Below are 23,902 nucleotides of genomic sequence, written 5' to 3' on the forward strand. Positions count from 1 at the left end.
TCATATTCAAGTGGGAAGTAATTTTTCTTCAGTGAAAGTCAATCAATAAATAATCCAAGTAACAGAATGGCTGTTAGCTGCAGCTGATGTATCCATTTGCTTGGTAGAATGAATTGCAGGAAGGCTACAGCTTTGAAGAAAAAACTGTTACGTCATTTGAAAATTATCCATCTGTCTAACAAGTAGCAAGCCCATCCTTGCAGCCGCAGATGAGTTAAATGTCTATTCTTAAATCTTAAAGATAAACTATTTTTAAAAAGAATAAAATAAATGAAATACCTAAAGAAGAAACTTGAGCTCTGGTACAAACAAAAACATGGACTTCATGAATGGTGTTTACACAGTGACTTCCAGTCTAGGATTTACATTCAGTATCCATGCTAGCAATACAAAGTTAACTCCAAAGCAATTTAGGGTAGGACAAGAAAGAATACTATTTGAATATACTGCTTATGAAACCTTTAATAGCAGATATTTGTCTTTCCACAAGTTGTAAATAATTCAACAAACCTTGTTTAGAATGAAGAGCATTTGATATCAAGGTATTTGCTTGAGATATCCTATTCCTTGCTAAATATTGATACTAGTGATGTTTTTTCTTGTTGCTGAAGTATCCTTCATTAGACTTCAATAAAATTTTTAGGTTTTTGTGTTTTTAGTCAGCTCAGTAATGAGATTTAGACCTTATACACCAAAAACACATAAACAAAAAAATGCCATTGTGTTTTACAAGTTCCCACATCCAATATATCTAACATGATTCTTTGCTACAGGAATATTTGGGGGATTTTGTTTGTTTGCTTATTTGAGTTTTGACCATAACTATGATTAGTGAGGTATTTTCAGTAATAAAGTACACCTTACTTTCTCTCCAACTTCTAAACTTAGGAAGGTGCCCAGCAGGGCAGCTAAGTAGCACAGAGCATCGGCCCTGGAGTCAGGAGTACCTAAGTTCAAATGAAGTGGGGCAAGCCACTTAACCCCATTTGCCTTGCAAAAAAAAAAAAAAGGTGCCCAGAGCACCCAGTGACTTGCCCAGGACCACACACATGGGGTCTGAAGCTGGAAACAAACCCATCTCTTCCTGACTGAGGCCACCCAGATCCCAAAATTACAAAATAATCAAAGTATAGTGCCCAATATAATATAAGGGAATCAAGGAAAGTGAAGGGGATCATCATGTGTATCATGTGCACCTATTCTGAGCTAAGAACTGGGCTAAGAACTAGACCAATATTTTCATTTGATCCTCACATTTTAAAAGAACTGAGCAGCAAAAGAAATTTGATTTTCTCCATAAGTTCTCCATAGGCTAGATTGCCCCAATGGCTAGATGCCTCAACCTGAAAAGTTCAAATCTGATCTCAGGCCCTTATTGCTGGAAACCCTGGACAAGTTACTTTACCTCTGTCTGCCCCCAATTTACTCATCTGTAAAATGGAAATAATAATAGCATCTCCCTCCCAGATTTGTTGTGAGAACAGGATGAGATATATTTGTAAATTACTTTGTAATAAATACTAGCTATAATTATTAAATTATATTGGTAGTTATAGTAATGTGATACATATAATACTTCAAAGTTTGCAAAAGCACTTTGCATACAGTATATTAGTTGAGCTTCACAAGAACTCTATGAAGAATTGCTACCATTATTATTAGCATCCCCATTTAATGAATCAATAAACAGATTCAGACAGAACAAGTTATTTGCTAATGGTCACACAGCTAGTGTCAGAAATGGAATTTGAATCCATGTCTTCCTAATTTGATATGCAACGTTATAGCTACTCTACCAAACTGCCTCCCAATAATCCCTCAATTAATACTGGTTTAATCAATCTTGAAGGGATCTGAACATGTTCTATTAAGCATGTCATAGTGGAACAATATCATATAATCTTTAGTAAACTGCTAAATGCTATTATTTTTAAAGGTTTTCATTTAACAATTAGCTAATATAGAAAACATTTTTATGATGATATCCTGGATCAGAAATTGAGATTTTGGTTCTGGCCAAGATGGTGGAGAGAAGACAGGCACAGTTCTAAAGTCTTCTGATCTTTCCCCATCTATCATATGAAACAAACCTCTTAACAGAAATCCGACCCACAAAACCCAGAAAGAAAAGCCAGGAGAAAGAACAGCTACCTCAGGATTTGTCGTCAGCAGCAGCCTTGGGCGAGTCTGGGCTGATGAGTCTGGGAGCAGAGGGCAGATCAGCCCCAGATCAACCAGATTTGTGGCTGAATTGGAACCGGGGAGTCTGAGGGCCCAAGAGCCGGACCTGCTGGATCAGTGGTGGGGCTAGACCATGGGGGCTTGAGTCAACTAGGGAGCAGAGGCACTGGTGTTGGCACTGACCCTCTGGAGCTTGCCAACAGGGCTGGGGGGAGAGTTCTGGTGCAGGAGAGCTGCAGATACCATCCCTGGGCTCCTCGAGTCTGAGGAACTCAAGATTCCACACCTCCATTGCAGCTGAGGCCTCTTCCCAGAACAAACAATTGCAGACTACTTCTGCCTCAGGCACAGATGTGTGAGCAGAAGAACCAGCCCAGCTGACAGTAGGGAGACAAATGACCTCACCCCAGGGTAAACCCACCATTGATTGAAGGCAAAAGGATTTAATAGCTTCAACCCCTCCTTTCAAGCCAAGGGAGAAGGCCTCAATCAAGGTCACAGATATTCCAGAGAAAGCAACCAGCACCTGCTACTGGCCAGCCAGAGAAACTGCACTCAGTGAGTAAATCCTCTAGGGATCCCAACACCAAACCCCTGTGAACCAGCCCCTCCCCAACTCAAGGTCTTAGCAAAATGAAGAAGGGTCAGCAGAAAGGTGAATCCATTGAAAATTTCTCGGAAGGAAAAGACCCTAACTCAGAGAGACCTGGAACCTCTGAGGAGAATATGATCTGGTTTCCAGCAAAGAAAGACTTCCTTGAAGAAATAAGGAGTTTAAAAAATCAACTTGAAAATTTAGGAGAGACGATACCTTGCAACAAGAAATTGAGATTTTCATTTTTTCATATGAAAGGGAATACTTTCAGGAATATAACATTTTCACTATGAATGTGAATTTTTCAAGTATGAATTATCATCCAAAACCAAAACAGGACATTAAGATTAGAATTGGAATCCATCTAAAAATTTATGCTACAAATCACCAGTTGAGTCTAGATTTGAGCCAAGACCATTCAGAAGATGTTTGACAAGAGGAAGGATCACACATCCAGGTATATCATCAGAAGCACCCAAGCTATGAAGTATTTCATGTCTTGGCCCCATTTATAAGTATATCAGAATTGTCTGGCAAGTTTATCCTGTATCATGTCATTGATCACTTTCTAAGACAGTAATACTCAAGAAAATTTAGTAATTCTCACTAAAAGCACAGGACCATGTTCAATGTGGGAGTGTATTTGCAGAGCTAAGTAGCATAGATCTCTGATTGATAGGGTAGTTTTTTCCTCTTGTTGAAATCTTGTCACCAGATTTTACCACATTGTGAGACAGATTAGCTTTACCTTACTGTAGACTGACCAAAAATTTTAGCTATGATATGCAAACAACCCTTGGGGGAGCCTGCTTTTTTCCTTAATATTTCTGGATTTGGGAAAAATTGAATTATAAAGAGAAAATGGATTGAAAACCCTTTTACCTATCAGATCACTCTTCAGTTTCCTGTGCTAGATTCACATTCAGGTCATGCTCACTAGCTATAACAAACCCATTAACTATAAGTCTGTCCTTGATCCTCTTTTTCTCCAACTCAATTTTCTTGGTAATCTTAATTATCAACTCTGTCACTAATTAAGGCCTAATCTCTCTGCTGACTTCCAGTCTCACATGTCCAACTGTCTGTTAGACATTTTAAACTCAATATCCCATAGACATATTAAGTTCAACATGTCCAAAACTGAATTCATCTTTCCCTCAAAATTTCCTAAGTTCTACAATTAATGTCAAATGTACATGCCCTCAGTTACCCAGGCTCAAAACTTAGTGTTGTCCTTTACTTCTCATTCTCTCCCTTTGTGTATACAGTCTATTGCCATGGCCTGTCAATTTTACCTTCATGTCTTTTGATATTGTCACCACCCTGATGCAGACCTCCATCAGCTCTTTCCTGGACCATTGCATAACTTGCTAGGCAGACTCTCTGTCACAAGTCTCTCCCTACACCATTTTACCCTCCACTCAGCTGCCAAAGTGATCTTCCTAAAGCATAGGTTTGACCATGTTACTGCAACTCTCAACTCAGGAAAACATAAAATCCCTGTTTGTCATTCAAAGCCCTTCTTGCACAATGCTTTCCAGTCTTCTTATACCTTACACCTCCATCTATTTTCCCATGTAGTCTGCAGTTTAATGATACTGGCCTCTTTGAACAACTAACACTGGTTCTCTGATTTGAACCAGACCCTCCTATCTTCCAACTCTGGAAGTTTCACTAGCTATCCCCCATGCCTTGAATGTTCTTCTCTGGATCTCCACCTCCTGGCTTCCTTGACTCTGACAAAAACCTTTAATTCTGGTACTTTTTCTCTGTTGATTACCTCTAGTTTACCCTATATACAGCTTGTTTGTACATTGATGTTTGTGTTTGGTCACAGTGTGTTGTCCATCACACTGTGAATTCCTTAAGAGCAAAGACTGTCTTTGCCTTTATTTGTATCCCCAGTGCTTAGCATAGTGCCTGGCATATAACAGCTCTTAATAAATGTTTATTGACTATTTCTTGGCAAATTGTATTAAGCCTAATTTTAAATCTGATATAGAGCCATGGAAATATTTCACAGAAACCAAATAAAAAAACTTCCATGCATGAATGCTTAATGTAATAATCACTTTTTAGTACATCTCAAACCCTAAAACTATTTTTTAATTAATCAGTTTAAAGAATTATCATTTAAGGGATTTTAAGCATCATACTGAAATTATCTTTTTGATATTCTTTCTTTTTTTCTAATTATAAATGAAACATTTGTAAGGTAGGATAGTGAAAATATAGTTTAGCAGACTCATTAACTCATGGCATTGCTTTCAGTTATACATAATAATTCTCACTAAAAGCACAGGAGCGTTGGAAACAGAACACAAATTATTCTCTGCTCTTGATTTTTCTCATCCTTGTGCAATGTGGGAGTATATTTGCAGAGCTAATGCAGCATAGACCTCTTAAGTGACAGAGGGTAGTTTTGTCCTGTTGTTGAAATCTTGTCACCAAATTGTACCACCTTGATGAGTAGTTGTTCATTGTAAGACAGATTAGCTTTACTTACTTTCAATAGACCATTGCCAAAAATCACCATTCTGATGATTAGACCATCAAGAAACAAGTCACATATTGGCACTTTGCCCAGTGGTGCTGGAGTGCCATGATACCTCACTGATACTGGAAGGACCCACATCCATAAGGCCAAGGATTCCCACAGCATCCAGGACCAGAAGTCCTATTTCCATTAAATAAAACTTTGGGTGATAACAGTTCTGGAAAAGGAAATGAGGGAGCAGCTAGGTAGCACAGTGGCTAGAGTACCAGCCTTGGAGTCAGGAGGACCTGAATTCAAATGTGACCTCAGACACTTGATACTTGCTAGCTGTGTGACCTTGGGCAAGTCACTTAACCCCATTGCCCAACAAAAACAAACATTGAGAAAGATGTCTTTGCACAACATTCCCTCACTATAATCTATATATAATGTGCATGTCATATCATCATTCATTTGATGTCATGGTCTTCAAATGCAAATATCAGTCAATAAATCAATCTTATTCATGTTTAGTAGAGGTCTGGGGTTTGGAATAGAAAGGTAAGAATGTAAATCCTGATTCTGAAAGTAATATTGTATCATTGTGCAAGTGAATTATTTCTCTCAGTCTCAGTTTCCTCATGTGTAAAATGAAGGTAATAATGGGTTTTTCCTACCTACTTCACAAAGTTATTTTGTATGTTCCATAGAAACATAAGCAATTAGTAGCTTGGCCACATTTAGTATTGATCTGGTAGTACATATAACAGATGAATTTCCTCACAGAAACATCTGCCTGCCCCTTTGATTTGCAAATGTACTAGCTCTTAGATTATAGGCAATTCATTTCAATGGCATTAAAAGAAAGTATGGTTAGATTGATTCTGAGATAAGGGAAGATGCCAGTTATTCATGGACTTTAGGGTTTTGCTGACAACAATTTCTTAACATCATTGGATATGATATTGAAAAATAACTTATTTCAGTCAGAGGTAAAAGAAGACTTTTAAATGAAATTAGAAAACATTGGATAATGATAATGTTAGATATTCAGGAGGAAAAATGTATTCACAGAATCAGTAGATGTTTTATGACTGTTGATTTCATTATGAAATAGTTCAGTTTTCTTAATATATTTTACAGGAAAGTATATATTTACTTTATGAATTCTTTTTTTAAAATTTTATTTATTTAAGGCAATGAGGTTAAGTGACTTGCCCAAGGTCACATAGATAGGCAGTTATTAAGTGTCTGAGGTCAGATTTGAGATCCTCCTGACTCCAAGGCTGGTGTTCTATTCACTGTATCACCTAGCTGCCTCGAATATATTTACTTTTTAAAAAATTTTGTAATGTATATGGGATGGTGTATATCTTCGTTTAACGGCACATCCAAACTTCACAATGATAGCACAAATTTAATTTGTAATTAACTTATTTTATAGAGGCACCCTGGTACATTGGAAAGAGCCCTGGATTTAGAGTACAAGATCTGTGTTCAGATCTCAATTCTCTTGCTTATTGTCTTTATGACCTTAGAGTTAGTTTTCTCAACTATAAAATGAAAAAGTTGGATTAAATAATTTCTGTTATCCTTTCCAGTGCTAAATCTATGAACCTATGGTTTTACTGTCTATCAAATGCCTATTTTATTAAGTTTGTTCAATATTAACTGAATAGTATCTTGATATTATCTTTTAAGTGTAATTGTAGTTTAACTATTTTTTTTTAGTTTTGTCAAAACATAGTTTTGACAGTTTTATTATTTTCTTAAATCATTGGTAATAGTTAAAGGAACATTTTCCCTATATCCACAGGTTAGAAAATGTTGCACAAAATCAGGAACAGAATTGGTGAGAAGTTATGATATTAAGATCTATGGTAAAAGACAGGTAAAAATCTAGGAGATATAATTCTACCTTTTGATATTTAAGTAATGTGAAACACCTAGTTTTTTTGAAAAAATCAGCCAATATTTTGGAATTTGTGTTAGTGATATTATATAATAGACATAATTTAACAGAAAATTAGTTAGCTGTGTGGCCTTGGGCAAGCCACTTAACCCCATTGCCTTGCAAAAACCTTAAAAAAAAAGAAAAGAAAATTAGTAAGGACATTAACTCTTTTCACCAGTGTAGGGAATTAGTTAGTGAGTTCAAGTACTTTAGTGAAGTGGTCTGAAAGAGATGTGATGTCTCCTACAAAATAAGCCTCTTAATCTTCTTTCCACGTGATTTTAATCAAGTTTAGAGTGTAGAAACAAACACACACACACAAAGCACAAAATATGAAACAAAGCAAATGTGGCTTTAATGTTTAACCATTCTACTTATCCCATTATCTTAGAAATAACAATCAACACTTTTTATGTTTATTAGTCTTTTTTTCTTAATCCATTAAGTTTATTCCTTTTATAAGTAAAAGTGATTTTACCAATTACAGTATATTTATCTAATATATGAGCTCATAGAATTATTATATTATGTGTTAACTTCTGGTTATTAAATGTTTCTCTTTCTCAGATACAGTCAAATTAAATTTCAGTAATTATTAGAGCCAATGAATATTTGGGGAGATCCAATTGAAAGTAATAGGGTATCCTACTTAAAACCATTATTCAACTGCATATATAGACCAAGGCACTCTTTTTCCCAATATAGTTTTTAGGCTCCTTTTTTTAGGTTTATCTTATCAAAATCACACATACTGAGCTTGCCAGAGTTTCATTTATTAAGTAAAAGTACTTTGCACTCCCTCACTAAAGCTCAAAAGGAACAACTGAAGTTTCAGATGTTGAAAGCCATTGAGTCACTAATTTCCCCCAACTCTAAAGATTTATTGTATATTTTAAATATCCTACCTAACCCATCATAACCAACTCATAATTGACTGTAATATAGATGCACAATTTAAAAAAATAATATTTTATCTTTTTGCAAACTACCTATAGAATATTGAAAAAAAAAATAGGCAATATAGAGATGTCACAAGAACATTTTAAAACCACCATTGCTTCATCCCCAAAGCAAAAAGATTCCAACTATAGCTATTTTGATTCTGAATTTTCTTATGCTTTAGAGTCTATAAACAGGTTTTACCATTACTCAAACATTTTTTTTCTGAAGAATAACACCATGCAACATAAGCGTGCTATCAGTACATTTTCAGGTAAGACTAAAGATAAATGGAAATTATTTTTTTAAAGAGTTGTTGGATTCTACATCTCTAACTTTTAAGAAAAAAAGAAATATTATTTATATCGATCAAGGGCTTATATACCAAGTTTGTTTTGCTTGCTATATAAAAAGTCCATTCATTTCCAGCTTTCTGTAGAAATCTTCGATGAAAAGGATCAGCAGCAGGGTGCCGTCAGGGTTCCAGGATGAGAGTAGCCTGAAAGAACACCTACATAACATCATTTGACAGATTATATCTTAGCAAAACAATTTTACCAGCCAATACCTAATTCATTACACTTTAAAGAATCAGATTTTCTTGCCATAAAAGACTTCAGGTGTATAATCCTACTGATGAGTCATTTAGAATTATTATGCCTTTGAATAACATATTTTCTTTCCATTCCTAAAGTTAATAGTGCCCTAACCATAGTGCCATTAGTTTTCTGCACATTTGAGCTCATTAATTTAGGGAGAGAGATAGGTTCCTTTCATATAGGAACCCATTTCTTCACTCATCAGTCATTATTTCTTATCTATCTCCCATGTGCTAGGCCCTGAACATCGACATAGAATAAAATAATCCCTACTCTCAAGGAATTTCCATTCTAACAGGGAGAGATGATAAGAATATCAAGAAAGATATATACAAAAAATATAAAGAGAATAAATACAAAATGCAGGAGAGTTTTAAATGTAAGAGGGCATTTGGAAGGGTCAGGAAAAGCAATATATAAAAGTAATACTTAGATTGTGTACTCAACGTACATATTCCATACTTGTTTCTTTACTGTAGAGGACACTTCCACTTGATCATGAAAGACTTTGATTTTTGTAGTGTTCAGTTCTCTTGAGTTTTTAGAGCAATTAATTTTAAGACTCCTGTGAAAATAAATGCCAAATGTCACTAAAATACAAGCCATTACAACAACAACAAAAAAAGTCTTATGACTAAAAGATGTAAAACCTCTAGGAGATGCCTGGAATGTCAAATATCTTGTATAGAATATTTAAACAATAAGCTATTGCTTAGATTATTTAACAATGTCCTCTTAGCTTAAGCAAGCAGTTGGGTGGCCCAGTAGATGGAGCACCAGAGTTGGAATTCTTGAACTTTTCCTGAGTTCAAATCTCTCATCTCAGACACTTATTATCTACATGACTCTAGGCAAGTCACTTAACCCTGTTTGCGTCAGTTTCTTCATCTATAAAATGAGCTGAGAAGGAAATGGCAAACCACATCAGTATCTTTGCCCAGAACCCAAATGGAGTCACCAAGAATTGGACATAACCAGAAAACTGAAAAACAAAAATTACTTAAAGAATATTTAAGAGGCAGCTAGGTGGTGCAGTGGATAGAGCACTGGCCCTGAAGTCAGGAGTACCTGAGTTCAAATGTGGCCTCAGACACTTAATAATTACCTAGCCATGTGGCCTTGGGCAAGCCACCTAACCTCATTTGCCTTGCAAAAACCAAAAAGAAAAAAAAAAGAATATTTATGTAGTGTTCTTTGCAAGAAAATTATCATCTACCTCCTTCAAAATTAGTATAACAGGATTTAACCTGTAATGATTATTTTCTCTTAGCAATATATTGAGTTCAGCGTCTAAAGTAACTGAACCAATATGACATGGTGATTCTTAGCAAGTGGGATTTCAAAGTACCCCTTTTACCATTCTTTGTACAAATAAGGGAGTGATTCTTCATCATGCAACAACTCTACTCCAGGGTATCATCTTAATGCTAGAAATCAGATAGCAGCATTTTCTATTGTTAGCCCTATTGAGTTTTTGGTATTATCCAGTTGGCTGCCAGTTGAATTATGCAAGCCACAGCATGACTCATGATGCTCAGGACATAATTGTAGATATACCTAGGAAAGATAATCATCTCAGTAAAAGTTTATCTTCTCTATAAAAAATTATTTTTCATTCTACAAGAGCAAGATGACTTTGAAACACACCATCGTCTATGTAGTTATGATTTCTAAAGAAAGTCAGGGTCAGTCTATTTGGAAGAATAGAATGTTTTAGCTTTTCTAGGTACACTGTGTCTCGTTAAAACATATTAGTTTTGTAGCATGAATGTGAAGGATCTAAACATTCAGTACCTAAATTTCACTCTTAACTTGAAACTGCAATGTTGAGTATTTTAAAAATTGAAAGCAAAGAAGAAAACAGAGAACTGAAAAGACAGGTTACAGTCTGGATCCCATCAGGTGATAAGGGAAGAAGTCACCACAACCAGTATTCATTGGGAGCTAACAAGGCCATTTCAGGGAGGGTGAGCAGAAAAATGTCTGGTGGATTCAGATATTCTTCTGGGCAGATGATGAAACTTTTAGGTCTTATTAATTCCTATTCTTTTTTTTTAATAAGGAAAGGATCAGATTATAGCGTTTGAAAGCCATAGCAAATAGTAACCATCTAGTCCAATTCCTTCATCTTACTGAAGACAAAAGCAAGTGCTAAAGGGATTAAGTTATTTGCCCAGGATTATAAAGAGATTATATTATTTTGTACCCTGGCATTAACTGCACCTTCAAAAATAAAACTCCTGTCCCAATTGTCCTTTGCAAGACTTCCTATACTTGCAGCCTGGTAGCCTTAATACCAAATACTGCCCCCAAATCTAGCACATTCAGGAATATCAAAGATAATCTCACATTTTAAGTGGCTAGTAGCCTTCCTTGGTCAGTGTTTCTGTTAAACATTCCCCCCAACTGACTTAGGAGATAACATTAGTAATAATGCAGTTTCACTTCTCTATGAAAACATATTAATAATGTTTGTGCATCATTCTCAAAGACCATAGCATCAGGGAGGTGATGTCATAACAAGCACATAAATTGGATTTGACTGAGGGGGAGCTGTGCAAAGTCACTGGATCCAGTGACCAGATATGAATCAGGATGACTGGAGATGGATATGAGGCAGTCAGGGTTAAGTGTCTTGCCCAAGGTGACATAGCTAGTGTCTGAGCCTGCTTATTATGTACATACAAAGAAACGGGTTAAAGTGACCAGTTAAGAGTATTTTTTTCTATAAGATGCCAAAAACTGAGTGTTTTCCCCCCACAAAAGTAATCACTTCTCTTGGTATCATGAATTTATGACTTTATTCTGCAATAGTGAAAATGAAATGTCTATAGAAAATATTATTGTACCATAATTTTTTTAGTTATTTCATATCAAATTTAAATTCTACTATAGCTATAAGACAGACTAAAATCCTCATTAATTAGTGCCACTGAGTTAAACTTAAAGCTGTTTTAGTAATTATTTACTAAATTAAAAAACTTTCATATCTAATCCTTCAAAAAGTTTATATGAACTAATTTTTCAAAGCACAGAATTCATATCTATTCCTGTATTAATATTTTTAACTTGGAAAGTTAAATGGGATTGATAGGAATATGATTTGTTATTTGGCTCTTGAAATGAAATGTCATACCTGTATATCCCCAAAAGGCCAAGGAATCCTTTGGTGCCTAATCCCTGGCAAAAAATGTAAGAAATGTCATGACTCTAATATTCTAATGCTATATCATCATTAACATTTTTCCCTAGTTTTAGTAAATGAGATAAAAATGTAAATTCCTTTGGACATATGAAAGATAAAATTATTGTGAACATTCTTAACATTTAAGAAATTGTGCTACAGGGCGGCTAGGTGGCACAGTGGATAAAGCACCAGCCTTGGAGTCAGGAGGAACTGAGTTCAAATCCAACCTCAGACAATAATTATCTAGCTATGTGGCCTTGGGCAAGCCACTTAACCCCATTGCCTTGCAAAAACTAAAAAAAAACAAAAAAAAAGAAATTATGCTACAAAGGCAATCATGATGGAACATTTACATATACAAAAAAATTCAGGATACAGATTCATAAATTTCTTTTCATATCTGAACATTTTTAAAGAATAAATATATAGGGGCAGCTAGGTGGCACAGTGTATAGAGCACCAGCCCTGGGGTCAGGAATACCTGAGTTCAAATCTGGCCTCAAATCAGACACTTAATAATTACCTAGCTGTGTGGCCTTGGGCAATGCACTTTAACCCCATTGCCTTGCAAAAAGTAAATGAATGAATGAATGCTTCTTAATTTATTCTGAAATATTAACTAAATTTATAAGATCAGATACAGGAAAGAAGAGTTGAATGAGATACCTCAGACTTAATTTATATATTGACAAATTGCCTTTAACTGCACCTATTTGGCCTAAAAGCTACAGCTTTGATACTAAGTTTTACTTGGAAGATAAAAACTATGTCAGAAATGTCATCTATCTAGTCAAAAGTGAAAAAAAAATACCAAATTATCTGCACCCAAGCAATGCCCAGCATGAAAAATTGTCATTGTGTGCCAGATTGTACACATGTTCATCTAATAAGTGCTTTGCTAAGTTTGAAATAATCTTTGATCCATATAAGGAAAAGCAGATAGCCTTAATAGGAAGTATCCATAGACCTAAACAAGTCTTTGAGAAAAGTTCTTTATTGAAAGGGTACTTCAAATATTTTTGTAATTTTAGTAATATTCCTATATGATACAATGATTGATTAGATATTATATTGAACAACCATCTCTAAATTTGACATGAGTGGTTTTTAGTACTTTGTTGCTTCATGAATGAATGAATGAAAAAGCATTTATTTCATACTTAATTTATACTAAGTACTGAAGATATAACTTCAGAAACAAAAAACATCTTCTCTCAAGTAGTTTACTATCTACTCAGGGGAGACAACAACAAACTTCGGAGAGTGGTGGCCTATGAGAGGTATTTTGACCTCAAAAGTTGCTGAGATGGTATAGAGGCATAGGAGAGTAGACTGATATTTTTCTTCTGGGAACAATAATAGTTGATTTGATCATGGTTCCAGAACTTGAAGAAAGGTAAACAAAGTGTGTACACTGCAGCAAGGCTATTGACAAGGCTTGGCCAGGTAGTAGGAGTGAAGTAAAGCATGAACTAAAAATAGTGATCTGTGTGTATCATTTCCAAATTGGGACAGTGGATTTTCCACATTAAAAGGATAAAAACCTATGGGCATCAGCTCTGGTTTGGGTGGTGAGAATGTTAAGAAGGTAACTAGGGAGAAGCTTCATCAGTAAAGTATTTGATAAAAAACCAGAGTTATTTTTAAAAATCCTTGAAGAAAACATTGAGTTTATACTATTTCTTTCTACCAAACTTATCTAGAATCGTATGTATGTGTAATAGTGTGTGGATTACTTAGGACAAGCAGTAATTATGACATAATTTCATTTTGTCACAGTAGTGGTCATGTGTATGTGCTGCTATTAAAACTAGGTTTTCTGAAAGTCTACAATGTGAACCAAATGAAACTATAATGAGTTGGCTTGCTCATTCTTAATTGGTTCTGTCAGTTGAGTGCCAGATATTTGTGCCTTAAACATATTTCAGTTTTCTCATATTTTTGAATCTTTGGTTTTGAAGAATTGATATTGCTCCAAGGAAACATACAAAAGGTATAGTTTTTAAAGAGCAAATTTCAGTAACTATTAGAGGTATTTCAGAGGCTATTGCTGTGGGGAGAGTCAGGTATTTTGAGTATCCTTCAAGCCCACAATGAAACAGAATCAGTTACACTAAAGCAACAAAGAAAGCATGGTCTAAAAGAGGGCTGTACAAAATGTATGTGGACCACAATGCAATTTTACATGCCCCCCCACTTTGGGTATATTAAATGCTTTAGAGATCTCACTAAAATGGCAATTCAAAGCATATTGTCTGTTGTTTCAATAAAAACTTTTAAAAGTAAGATTGAACAGCCCTGGTCTAAAACAAAAAATAATGCCAAAAACTAAGAAATAGTTGCTGTAAAGCAGCCTAATTCTTCAGAAATAAGCAAAGACCTTCATAGGGACCTGGCAACCAAAGAAGATGGTATTGATTCCTCTACATTGTATACTATAGACTTCTTGAAATGGGAACAGAAAGACCAGTAAAATTTTAAAAAAACTAAAAAAGATAACTAAGAAATACAATGGGGGCGGCTAGGTGGTGTAATGGATAAAGCACCGGCCTTGGAGTCAGGAGTGCCTGGGTTCAAATGCGGCCTCAAACACTTAATAATTACCTAGCCGTGTGGCCTTGGGCAAGCCACTTAACCCCATTTGCCTTGCCAAAAACCTAAAAAAAAAAAATACAATGAAAGAAAAATTCTGTTCATGGGCAAGACAGTAAAAAGATTGAATTACTGAAGGGTGAAAAAAGATTGAAAGGTGAAAAAATCAAACTCCTTTTTTTTCAATTAAAGCTATACAAAACAATATTAGGAAGAGGCTAGATCATCTTATAAGATCTGGATATCTTCTTTAGATTATAAATGTACCCACCCAAAAACATAAATATGTAAATATTTTTTTCTAAGTGAAGTCATGTCCCTATTGAGAGAATGATGAATTTGTCAAATTAAGTGAGCAAGCACTTATTTAGTGCCTATTCTGCTCCAGGCACTGGGTTAAATTGTGGATTTACAAAGAAACAACACCTGCTCATGCTCACAGTCAACAGGCAAACAGATATGTACAAACAAAATATATACAAGATAATTGTATATAATCTCAAAAGAAAGGCTCCAAGAATTAAGGTGGACCAGAGGAAAAAAGCTTGAGGAAGGTAGCTTTTTTTGGCTGAGATTGAAGGAAGTCAGGAAGCAGAGATGAGGAAAAGATTTCTAGGTATGAAAGAGAGCAGTGGATGGAATGTTTGGGGCAATAAACAAGGAGAGCAATGTCACTGAGCATATCGAGGGAAATAAGGTTTAAGAAGAGAAGAGATCAGATTATAATAAATATATTGATATACTGAGAAGCAGAGCTCTAGAATTACAGAAAATTCAGAAATGGAAATGGTATACTACAACACAGATGCCAACCATGCCATACAAAAAGTTAAAGTTATCTAGGAGATAGAGAAAAACATCAAAGCAATATGTAAAAACAAACATGAGTGAATCCTATTTTAAATCCCATTAAAAACCTAAGGACTGTAATTCAAAGACAGAATTGGAAAAATGGACTGTTCAACAGAGGCACACCTAATAAACTATGTGATTAAAATAATGAAGAATTGAAGAATGTGTTTCAAAACCTTATGAATACATTTCCAAATCATGTAAAACAAGTAACTGAAACAAATGCATATTTATATATTTTAATTATATTATATAAATCAGTAATTCATTTTTGTTCTGGTTAATTTTCACAACAGTGTATCTTTTATATTTACATGTAGTTAGATAAGTATTTGGGTTCTAGATAAATCTGGTGAGATTTGTTCCTGAATCCAATAGTTTATAGACATTATAAAGAGGAAGATGAAAAGTGTTACTCTTCAATGTAAATGCTGTCACTTTTCAAAATAGCTTTATTGATTTCAGTAAAGCAGTGAAGCATGGTGGGAGACGATTATTATGGAAATAATCACACTCCTTTGGCCTCAAAGCTACCACGCAGTGCAGATATCATTAAATCTCCTGAGAACAAACATTCCCCCCTACTGTCTCACTTTAAGTTCAATCAAAGAGGAAAGCACCTTTTTTGTGCCCTGGCTTTGATGGTGGGAAAGGGAAGCACTCAGGTAGAAAATCAGCTGAATCACCACATTAGCCTCTGTCACTGTTTTGACTGCCTTGTGGACTTTTTAAAGCTCAGTATGGGAAAAATAAGCAATGAACTCAATGGAATACCTACAGGTAGCATGCTTTTCCTCTTCATTACATATATATTACACATACACACACACACAGTATTTCTCTATTGTTTGCTTTTTGTCTTGGTTGTGTTTTTTTTAGAACTGACACTATATTAGAGGTTTAAGGGTTATGTCAAAATTTCATTTTTCCTAAAAATTGATTTTTTCCCAGTTTAGAATCTAGTTGTGGAGGGGGGCATTGTTTTTGTCTGCCCTCATTGCTGGTGAGAAGCTTTTTATGAGGTCCAGCTCTCTGTCATACCAATATGCCAACAGGAAGTAAGTTACTGTAACATATCCTAAACTCATTTTTCCTGCTTCCTTCTCATCCCTTGATTTTCTCAGAAACATGTTCAAGTCTAACAGGTACATACATGGGAAAAGTAAGGTGATTAAGCAAATGGAATAGTGGGGGAGAGAAGTGGGGAAGTTACTTTTTTTTAATCTGGGCCCTGACTGAAAACTCTAGCTCCTCCTCAGTGAGTTAAATATAATCATCATTGACATTTATTTCCTAAAGACCCACTCTGTTTAAACTCTCAGAGGAAAAAAAATGGGAATTTAGCTCCTCAAGGATCTTACAGTCTATTTAGGACACAACCCACTCTAGTACAGAGCTAAAGTTAGGACTCATGAAAAAAATAGAAAGAAAATTTCATTCAGCACCAAAGGCAGCATTAAAAAAAAAAAAAAGAAAAATGATCAAGAACATGATCACTAATGCCAGTCAATAAAATTAAGCATGGGTGCATGATTCTATGGCAGATGATATTCCTGTTAACAGAAGATGTGCTGATTGCATTAGTCAATAAGGTCTTTTCATTAATATCTGTAGTCAAAATTGGTATCTACCTAGCCATATGGGAGGGAAGAGTAGATGAAGAATACATGCATTAGCACATGTATCAGTATTCGGTAGGCACTACCAGTAGACAATAAGCAGGACCTAAATTAGGAGAGAACTGACCTGGATCACATATCTAACTATAGAACATCCAGTGATGCCAAGCAACTTAGTGCCACAAAACTTTTTAATGTTTTTCTGTTGATGCTATATAATTGCAAATCATGGAACATCAAATCTCAGAGGATTCATAATTGCAAGTAACCCAAAAGACATTGTGTAGGTGACATATAATCAATATAGGCTTGCTTAGAAGAAAAGGTGTAAAAGATATCAGAATCCTGTATGAGCAGAAAATCAAATGGATCTATGCTTAACAAGAATGAGGTATAGCAAAAAATGATTTTTCCATTGCTATTAGATATTAAAAGATCCAGAGGAAAACCATCAAGCAATTTGTATAGTTTACTTATATAACCTTACGGAATGACAGACAAAAATCACACAAGATGAGAGGGCATGGTTTGGTTGCAGCTTGTTCTAGAGGCAGGCTCATCCATATTGATGAGATCAAGGATCCAACAAAGCATCAGAGTTAAAAAAATTTGCATTTTCTGGATCATATAGAGAAAAGGAATTAGGACAGTCACCTAGTGTATGAACAGTCCCATACCTGAAAAGTCTCAGTGTCTCTCTCTCTCTCTCTCTCTCTCTCTCTCTCTCTCTCTCTCTCTCTCTCTCTCTCTCTCTCTCTCTCTCTCTCTCCTTTAAAAAGAAAAAGAAAGGAGGTATTATGGAAATTCGACTGATAAGAATTTTGCACAGAATGAAAAGGTGAGGAGGTAGGATTGAGGTTGAAATCATGATCCATAAGAGAGTTCTTCTCTAAATCAAGTACTGTAATTTAGCCTAAAAAAACCCTGACTAGGAATTACCAGTATGTCTTTAGAGGTGTGTCTGGCTCCAACAGAGGTTTGCCTAGGAGACCCCCCCCCAAAGAAGTCATTTAATTTCTTTATGTTTAGGATTCCACATCTACTTGATTATAAACATAGTCAAGTGGCACTGAACTCAGAAAAGCAAAATATTAGGGAAAATCAAATTATTGTTGCTAAAAATTATCATTAGGGCAACTAGGTGGCGCAGTGGATAAAGCACAGGCCCTGGAGTCAGGAGTACCTGGGTTCAAATCTGGTCTCAGACACTTAATAATTACCTAGCTGTGTGGCCTTGGGCAAGCCACTTAACCCCATTGCCTAGCAAAAACCTAAAAAAAAAATTATCATTATATTTCTTCCTGTTATAAAACTCTTAAGAGGATTTAAGTTTTATACCTACCAAAAACTAGTCATTATAAACCAATTTTGTTCATAAATACAACTATCAAATATGAGACTTATGCAGTAAATTACAATAAATGAACACAATAAATTCGAATCCTTTAAGTTTCAAATGTAGTAAATTGAACATTTGAAACTCTCTACAATGTAGAGTCTACATAATTTAATATGGCACCTATTACACAGGGAAATTTAAGAAATAATTTTCCAAGATTAAGACTTGTCCTTTAGAAGCATTACAAGTCAAGGTATACCACAGTGGAAGAATTTTGAGGTTGATGGACATTTGCCATTTCTTTTAAAGACTTATTCACTATGACAGAACCAACAGCTCATGTTTCTTTGAAGTCTGAATCAGTAAGAGATTTGATTCTACTACCTACCAAAATGTAAACTGTGAGCCCTGTAAAACAGAATTGTCTTGGAAAGATAACCCTATTCTTTTTTTTTTCCTAAGACTGACTCTTCCAGCCCCAGGTTGGAAGTGCAGTAGCCTTCTTAGATATAATCTCCCTACTAATCATAGTCATTTTGACCTGCCTTTCAGGACTCCTGGTGGCCCCCATCTCTAGGGCACTCTCCCAGTGCTAGATTTAGTAAAACAACCCAATTGGCTTTAGGCCACTGCAACCCAGAATTCCTGAACTCAAACAATCAACCAGCCTCATCCTTCTCAATAACAGGGATTACAGATTAAGTACCACTATCACCAGCAAATCATACAATTTTTTAACCTTCCCTCTTTTTGTTTTTTTATAAGGACTTATTTTCTCTCCCACTACCTACCTACCCCATAGTCCATTAAACAATTAAAAAAAACCTTTCATAATAAACAGGCAAGCAAAACAAATTACTACATTGGCCATGTCCTATGTGTCATTCTATATTTTATGTCTATCACCTTTACAGAGAGAGCATCCTTTTCAGTCCTCTGAAATTGTGATTTGTCATTTTATTGATCTTAAGTTGTAAAATTCTTTAAAGTTGCTTTTCTTTAATAGTGTTGATTCAGTATAAATTATTTTCCCATTTTCCTCTGAAACTTTCCATTTTTCATTTCTGACATTCCTAACTAATATTTTCTGTGGAAATAATTGAGCACTTAAAAATATCCCTTTTTGCCTATTAAGACAAACTCTTTTAAACTGAAAAAAAAGATGTCATAGTCAAGTGGCAATGTTAGTAAAAGAGCACAGAATAGAATTTTGTTGAGGAATTATGGAAATTAATATTTTCTTATGGTTATAGTCAAAGTGAAAGCTTTGATTTAGAGATTATATTCTCTATCAATTGCTTTGTGTGATGACCTCTCTCAGTGAAACACCAGTGGACTGGAAAAATTAATGTACCTTCAAAAGATGAGGTGAGTAACTTCCTTTGCACCCCCAAGATATATGTAGAGCTAAAGGATGAAGGTTAAATAAAGGGAAAAAACAGAAGAGAGGAAATTCTGCCTTGAAGGAAAAACAATGCCTGTGAAGTAAGTAAAAGAAAGGCTAAAGGTAAAGGTCAAGCCTTAGAAGTCATTCATACTATTAAAGGTGGTAAACCTTAAAGTAATAAAGGTGTCATCTGTAAGACTAGAGATTTTTCTCCCTCATCCATTTAGTGGATTCTCCCATATTAATTTAGTGCCTTCTATCCACTACTCTACATATTGTGGAGCTCCTGCTCCCAAGAGTTTATGGTCTAGTTGAGGAAATGACCTATGTTTGTATAGATACATGTGTATAATAGATATATGTAAATACATTTGCATATGAAAATTTAAGTCACAATGCAAGAGTATAAGACTAGTAGATCAATTATTAAAGGGTTAAGCAATATTTGGAAAAATATTCTTCCACACTTTGTAAACATATACCTCAAATGGTCTATAGTCTCCATCTTTAGATTCTCATCTGACTTGAAGGCTTGAAAAAGCCAGATGCCTGTGGAAACAGTGAATAGTCTAAAGCTCTTCATAGCACAAGGAGAGTTTTTAACCAAGAGGTTTCTTAGAAGACTGAGATCCCTGATATTTTTTTTTTTGGCAGTCTTTATGGCTCCAGGATGTAAGCCTCTAAACTCAGTCATGACAGGAAATACAAAGAGCATAGGGTTTGCCTTCAAAAATCTTAATAGTCAGATAAGACCTACATAGATTCAGATAATACCTACATATAAAGAATAAGTAATACAAAGCAGAACATATTTGACAAACAAAAAAATAAATAGTAAGTATTAGATAGTTATAAGACAAAAATTAGGACATTTGATATATAATAGAATTCTGGCTGTGAGATCAGAAGGCCTGAGACCAAATCCCAGTTATCACTTCTTTTGTGAGTTTGAGCAAACCATTTATTTTGGGGCCTCGTTATACTAAAATACAGGACTGGATTAGATGGCCTTCAACATCCTCAACTCTAAAGAATTTATGAAAGTAGAAGAAAGTAAAATTTGAGGTTGACCTTGAGGGGTAAATTTGGATGGAAATTTATTGGAAGATAGAGCTAACAGCTTCCAAAGGGTCCAGCATCAGACAGGTAATGATAATAATTGACTATTGTTTCTAAGTTCATTCACAAGTGAGGGCAAGTGCCAACCTAAAATGCTTTGACATATAATAATGAGAAATGGCTATGTTTAATGGTTGTTGAGGTTTTTTTTTTAATTTTCAAAACAAGAAAAAAAACTCCTAAAATATTTTTCCATCATTTTTTTCAGTAAATTAAGGAAAAACTCTAGTGTTTTTTTTGTATAGAAATCAAGTGACCTTGAGTTCCTAGATGTTCCAGTATTTCTGCTTTATAGTAACAAAGTTATATGTTGTTAGTAGTTATATGTAGTTAGTGAACAGTTTCCTGTCAGAATACATTTTACCAAAGTATATTTGTTTCACTTATAATGGTACTTGAAAACAGGAATTCCACTATTTTTTTCAGCTTTTTTGCATTTCAGTTGCCAAATTTTGCTCTGAAATGAAATCAATAATCAATTTTAAAAATGCTTGATTTCCCAGAACTTGCAGTATATGAAAAATCAGGTAAATTTCTCCTGAGGAAAAACTTAAATTTTACCTTGATAAACATACATTTTTCCTGTGGGAAAAAAATAAATTAAAATGTTTTTCCATACCACAAGATTAGATCATTTAGTTCTAATTAATTTTCAGGTCTGATTCCTTATAGATAATGATGGTAGTCTGTAAAATAACTATATAAGGTGAAGCATTTTTATATGTCATATCTAAACATGAAAGACTTTAGCTACCCAGACAATTGCAACCTTGTGCTACTTAATTTCCAAAATAAAATGTCATATTTATGAATGCAGACAGAAGCAAAGATTTAAGGGAAATTGAGCAGTTACAAATCATAAATAATTGAAATTAATCTCCCCATTCAATTAAAAAGAAATGGCTATATACTCTAACTTGTATCTTTCTCAGTATTTCATTAGCAGAAATTTCCAAGAGAAATTTTCTATGACACTGTCCCAATTTGACATCACCATTACCTTTAAAAGAGTGATTTTTCAGTATCTTTGGATTCTTATTCAGGTTCAGTCTCTATCTAGATGGTTTACCTTAGGTAAGTCACATAATCTCCCTTTGCAATTATTTCTTTATCTGCAAAATGCAAAAAGAGGAGACTATACCTAGTTTACAGGGAGTATTGTAGAAGAAGTTTAGAGCTTAGTAGAAGCTTGGAGTTTAGTAGATAATTTAGTAGATAATTATAATAATTAGTCCTCTAAATTCTTTGAACCTATTCACAAACACCATTGTAAAGATGAATACAAGGATAATTTTATGAACATGAAATGATAGTGGCACTAGTAAATGCATTCATTTTGAGACTTGTAACAACTGAATAGAATGAAGTAGATAAGTTGAGCACAGAAATACAAAGGAAGCTCAATATACAAATGTGTGTAGTAATATGTGTAGTAGCAAAGAAAACTTACCAGGTCAGGGTAATGCCAGCCATGAAAAGTTTTAATGAGTAAATATAATTATATAATGAATGATGTAATGAACTAGTCTAACTCAATCACTTGAATTTTCTAGAGAAAATATTTATATAATTACCAGATTTGGGGAGAAGAGAATAAAAGAATAGAAGAGGATAAACACTAGTAATGATTTATGCTTAGTTGTTAGCTTATATTGCAATACGCAATGTTTATCCAAAATGGTTTGTGTTTTTTTTTTAATCAATAAGACTGTTTCTGCCCTGAATGGGGATTATAACAAATAAAAACACCAAAATACATAGGAATGGGTGAAAGCATGTTTAATTAAAAGCAATGATAGCAGAGAGAAAAAAACAGTAAAAGCTCAATATTTGCCATCTTCAATGAGGATCAGTTTTAAAAGGTATGACTGATGGTTTCAGAAGTCTTTCTAAGAAGAAGTTTCACTTGACTGAGGATTTGAAAAGAGGGTGGCTGAAACTGAAAAATGACAGTTCAAGGCATATGAGACAACTATTTATCTGCAAAATACAAAAAAAAGGAGCCCTTTAAATGTCAGGTTTTCATCTTCCATTCCCATATCATACTTAATCACATGGAAGGTGAAAACCTAACATTTAAGAGGTTAATATGTTCGCTGCTAATCACAACTCTAATCTTATTCCCTCATTTATAGGTACATGTGAGACATGAGTCTACTGATGGAAATGTTTGAGATATTTTTGTTTTGTTTTTAACTTCTCGTGGCCAAGCGATCTTGCCTGTGTGTAGTTCCACTTTGAGGAACATGTGACATCTGTTTCCCTAGTCAGATGAATATTCACTTGCAAAATCACAACTTCTAGCAAAAATAATCCTCTCTCTTGAATTTTACAACTAAAAATCCTGCTTCTACTTTAGACTTGTAAAGCCAACATATGTCTGTCTTCCCAACAGTCTCAGACCTGGAGGATTTTTATATCCTTTCCAGGCCTTTGTTCTGAATCTCTCCTGGACACTAAGAATGAAGCCTGTGGTAGTGAGAGAGCCTTTCACAAAAGGTCAGAAACTGAGAGTTTAAAAAATAAAGCACAATGAAGCATAAACTCTGCTTCCCCATTTAGCTCTTTCATACCACATTGACCATTTTGGGAGCTAGATTTTTTTCTTTTACCCTAGGGCACGATAATAGAAACAAAATCTCATGTAACTGAAAGCTACATCCTTCAGTAATGTAGTTCTATAAGGAATGATGACCATTAAATTGAAACTCAACAGGCCACATCAACTAAGGCCATTTGGTTTAGTGAGCACTACAGATTCTCTTATTTTGCTTTGCCTTATCATTGATGGGTACAGACAAGGCTTATTAATCTTTCAAATAACAGTTGTGTGAATTAAGCAATGTCTTGAAAGAAGAGCATGAACCAAAAACAAACCATATTCATATCCCCCAGAAGACTTATTTGTAGGAATCAAATTGGTAGATATGGCTCATCTCATACTTAACAATCTTCCTAAGCTGATTTCAAAAAAGAAAAGAGAATATGTCCTTAAATTGCTTCACTTCTCCATCTAACAATGAAAAATCTTTTTAAGCACTTCCTATGTGGTGGGCATTGTGC

General features: G+C 34.7%; 1 protein-coding gene across 4 annotated transcripts in view; it reads left to right on the forward strand.

Moving 5' to 3' along the window:
* ITFG1 (integrin alpha FG-GAP repeat containing 1) overlaps nt 1–23,902 on the forward strand; it is a 294,898-nt gene that overhangs the window by 251,094 nt on the left and 19,902 nt on the right. The window lies entirely within an intron of this gene.

This window comes from Macrotis lagotis, chromosome 1 (genome assembly GCF_037893015.1).
Source record: "Macrotis lagotis isolate mMagLag1 chromosome 1, bilby.v1.9.chrom.fasta, whole genome shotgun sequence".
NCBI lineage: Eukaryota > Metazoa > Chordata > Mammalia > Peramelemorphia > Peramelidae > Macrotis > Macrotis lagotis.